The sequence below is a fragment of the Arachis hypogaea genome, chromosome 11, assembly GCF_003086295.3.
Source record: "Arachis hypogaea cultivar Tifrunner chromosome 11, arahy.Tifrunner.gnm2.J5K5, whole genome shotgun sequence".
Lineage (NCBI taxonomy): Eukaryota > Viridiplantae > Streptophyta > Magnoliopsida > Fabales > Fabaceae > Arachis > Arachis hypogaea.
This window is the reverse complement of record NC_092046.1, coordinates 119,887,756-119,891,902: the sequence shown is the minus strand read 5'-3', so window position 1 is coordinate 119,891,902 and position 4,147 is coordinate 119,887,756. Positions and strand designations below refer to the sequence as shown.

General features: G+C 34.7%; 1 non-coding gene across 1 annotated transcript; it reads left to right on the top strand.

Moving 5' to 3' along the window:
* The first annotated feature begins 1,882 nt into the window (after positions 1-1,882).
* Positions 1,883-1,990, top strand: LOC112724822 (small nucleolar RNA R71). Its single transcript, XR_003163967.1, has one exon. It is a non-coding gene; the product is annotated as a small nucleolar RNA R71 (small nucleolar RNA).
* Positions 1,991-4,147: the final 2,157 nt, after the last annotated feature.

Here is a 4,147-nt window from a genome sequence, read left to right as displayed (position 1 = left end):
TATTTTCAATGCTGTTTTTCATTCTATTTTTGATTTTTCAGTAATTTTTGTGACTTCACATGATCATCAACCTAATAAAACACGAAATAACAAAAAGAAAATAAAATAGATATGATTAAATAACATTGGGTTGCCTCCCAACAAGCGCTTCTTTAATGTCAATAGCTTGACAGTGAGCTCTCATGGAGCCTCACAGATAATTAGAGCAAGGTTAGAACCTCCCTACACCAAACTTAGAGTTTGAATGTGGGGGTTCAACACCAAACATAGAGTTTGGTTGTGGCGTCCCAACACCAAACTTAGAGTTTGACTGTGGGGGCTTTGGTTGACTCTGCAGTGAGAGAAGCTTTTCATGCTTCTTCTCCATGGTTACAGAAGGAGATCCTTGAGTTTCAAATACAAGGTTGTCCTCATTCAGTTGGAGGACCAACTCTCCTCTGTCCACATCAATCACAGCTCTTACTGTGGCTAAGAAGGGTCTTCCAAGGATGATGGATTCATCCTCATCCTTCCCAGTGTCTAGGATTATGAAATCAGCAGGGATGTAAAGGCCTTCAACCTTTACTAACACGTCCTCTACTTGTCCATAAGCCTATTTTCTTGAGTTCTCTGCCATCTCTAATGAGATTCTGGCAGCTTGTACCTCAAAGATCCCTAGTTTTTCCATTACAGATAGTGGCATTAAGTTTATTCCTGACCCCATGTCACACAGAGCCTTCTCAAAGGTCATGGTGCCTATTTTGCAGGGAATTAGGAATTTACCAGGATCCTGTTTCTTTTGAGGTAATTTCTGCCTATCCAATGCATTTAGTTCATTGGTGAGCAATGGAGGTTCATCTTCCCAAGTCTCATTACCAAATAATTTGGTATTCAGCTTCATGATTGCACCAAGGTATTTAGCGACTTGCTCTTCAATAATGTCCTCATCCTCTTCAGAGGAAGAATACTCATCAGAGCTCATGAAGGGCAGAAGGAGGTTCAATGGAATCTCTATGGTCTCTAATGGAGCCTCAGATTCCTTTGGTTCCTCAAAGGGGAACTCCTTATTGGTCACTGGACGTCCCAGGAGGTCTTCCTCACTAAGATTCACGTCCTCCTCCTCCCTTGTAGGTTTGGCCATGATGGTTAAATCAATGGCCTTGTACTCTCTCTTTGGATTTTCTTCTGTATTGTTTGGGAGAGTACTAGGAGGAGTTTCAGTGACTCTTTTACTCAGCTGGCCCACTTGTGCCTCCAAATTCCTAATGGAGGACCTTGTTTCATTCATAAAACTCACAGTGGCCTTAGATAGATCAGAGACTATATTTGCTAAGCTAGATGGATTCTGCTCAGATTTCTCCGTCTGTTGCTGAGTGGATGATGGAAAAGGTTTGCTATTGCTAAACCTATTTCTTCCACCATTATTAAAGCCTTGCTGAGGCTTTTGTTGATCCTTCCATGAGAAATTTGGATGATTTCTCCATGAGGGATTATAGGTGTTTCCATAGGATTCACCCATGTAATTCACCTCTACTATTGTAGGGTTCTCAGGATCATAAGCTTCTTCTTCAGAAGATGCCTCTTTAGTACTGTTGGATGATTCTTTCAATCCATTAAAACTATGAGAGATCATATTGACTTGCTGAGTCAATATTTTATTCTGAGCCAATATGGCATTCAGAGTATCAATTTCAAGAACTCTCTTCCTCTGAGGCGTCCCATTACTCACAGGATTCCTTTCAGAAGTGTACATGAACTGGTTATTTGCAACCATGTCAATGAGTTCTTGAGCTTCTGCAGGTGTTTTCTTTAGGTGAATGGATCCACCTGCAGAATGGTCCAATGACATCTTTGATAATTCAGACAGACCATCATAGAATATATCCAGGATTGTCCATTCTGAAAGCATGTCAGAAGGACACTTTTTCGTCAGTTCCTTGTATCTCTCTCAAGCTTCATAGAGGGATTCACCTTCCTTCTATCTGAAGGTTTGAACATCCACTCTAAGCTTGCTAAGCTTTTGAGGAGGAAAGAACTTGGCTAAGAAATCCATGACCAGCTTATCCCAAGAGTTCAGGCTATCTTTAGGTTGAGAGTCCAACTATATTCTAGCTCTGTCTCTTACAGCAAATGGGAAAAGCATAAGCCTGTAGACCTCGGGGTCAACCCCATTGGTCTTAACAGTATCACAGATCTGCAAGAATTCAGTTAAGAACTGAAAGGGATCTTCGGACGGAAGTCCATGAAACTTGCAGTTCTGTTGCATCAGAGAAACTAATTGAGGTTTCAGCTCAAAATTGTTTGCTCCAATAGGAGGGATTGAGATGCTTCTTCCATGTAAATTGGAATTAGGTGCAGTAAAGTCACCAAGCATCTTCCTTGCATTATTATTATTTTTGGCCATGTCTCCTTCTTTTTCGAAAATTTCTGTCAGATTTTCTCCAGAGAGTTGTGCTTTAGCTTCCCGTAGCTTCCTCTTTAGAGTCCTTTCAGGTTCAGGATCAACTTCAACAATAATGTTCTTGTCCTTGTTCCTGCTCATATGAAAAAGAAGAGAACAGAAAATATGGAATCCTCTATGTCACAGTATAGAGATTCCTTTATGTGAGTGGAAGAAGATATGAATAGAAGAAGGAGAATCCAAACACAAGGGTGAGGAATAGGTTCGAATTCTTGGATGAAGAGGAGTGTTAGTAAATAAATAAATAAATAGAAGGAGGTGAGGGAGAGAAATTTTCGAAATATAAATTAAAATAAAAAAATAATTTTGTTTTTAATTGAAAATTAAAATTAGAATTCGAAAATTAAGAAAGGAAAATTTAAATCAAATTAAATTAAATTTAAAACAATTAGTTAATTTAAAAAGGAATTTTAAAAAAGATGAAGGTGATTTTCGAAAATTAGAGAAGGAATTAGTTAGGTAGTTTTGAAAAAGATATGATTGAAACAAAAGGATAGGATAAATAAAAAAAGATTTAAAAATTAATTTTGAAAAGATGAGAAGTTAGAAAAGATTTTGAAATTGATTTTGAAAAAGATATGATTGAAACTTAATTTGAAAAAGATTTGAAAAAGAAATTTGAAAAGATTTGATTTTTGAAATCAAAGTTGATTACTTGACTAACAAGAAACTAAAAAGATAGGATTCTAGAGTTTAAAGATTGAACCTTTCTTATTAGGCAAGTAACAAACTTGAAAATTTTGAATCAATCACATTAATTGTTAGCATTAATTTCGAAAATATAAAATAAAAATAAGAAAAAAATTTTGAAAATCAATCATAAAGTTTTCGAAAATATGAAGAAAAAATTGAAAAAGATTTTATTTTTGAAAAAGATCTGAAAAAGATAGAATTTTTTTTTAATTGAAAATTTGATTTGACTCATAAGAAACAACTAAATTTTAAAAAGTTTTGAAAAAGTCAACTCAAATTTTCGAAAATTTATGAGTGAAAAAGGGAAAGATATTTTTTTTATTTTTGAATTTTTAATGATGAAAGAGAAAAACATCCAAAAGACTCAAAACATGAAAATTATGAATCAAAACAAGAAAAATATGCAAGAACACTTTGAATGCAAAGATGAACACCAAGAACACTTTGAAGATCATGATGAACATCAAGTATGTATTTTTGAAAAATTTTCAATAAAAGAAAACATGCAAGACACCAAACTTAGAAATTTTTAATATATGGACACTAACAAATTGAAAATGCATATGAAAAATAAGAAAAGACACAAAACAAGAAATTTTAAAGATCAAACAAGAAGACTTATCAAGAACAACTTGAAGATCATGAAGAACGCCATGCATGAGTTTTCGAAAAATGCAAGAAACAGATAAACATGCAATTGACACCAAACTTAAAAATTGACTCTATACTCCAACAAGAAACACAAAAATATTTTTGATTTTATGGTTTTATTAATTTTTTTTATTTTTTCGAAAATTATTTTGGGAAAAATGAAAAAGAAAAAAAATTTTTGAAAATAAATAAAAGTAAAAAGCTTAAAAATAAAATAAGATTACCTAATCTGAGCAACAAGATGAACCGTCAGTTGTCCAAACTCGAACAATCCCTGGCAACGGCGCCAAAAACTTGGTGCGCGGAAATCGTGACGGTTCCATTCCCTGGTAACGGCGCTAAAAACTCATTACGCACGTTCAT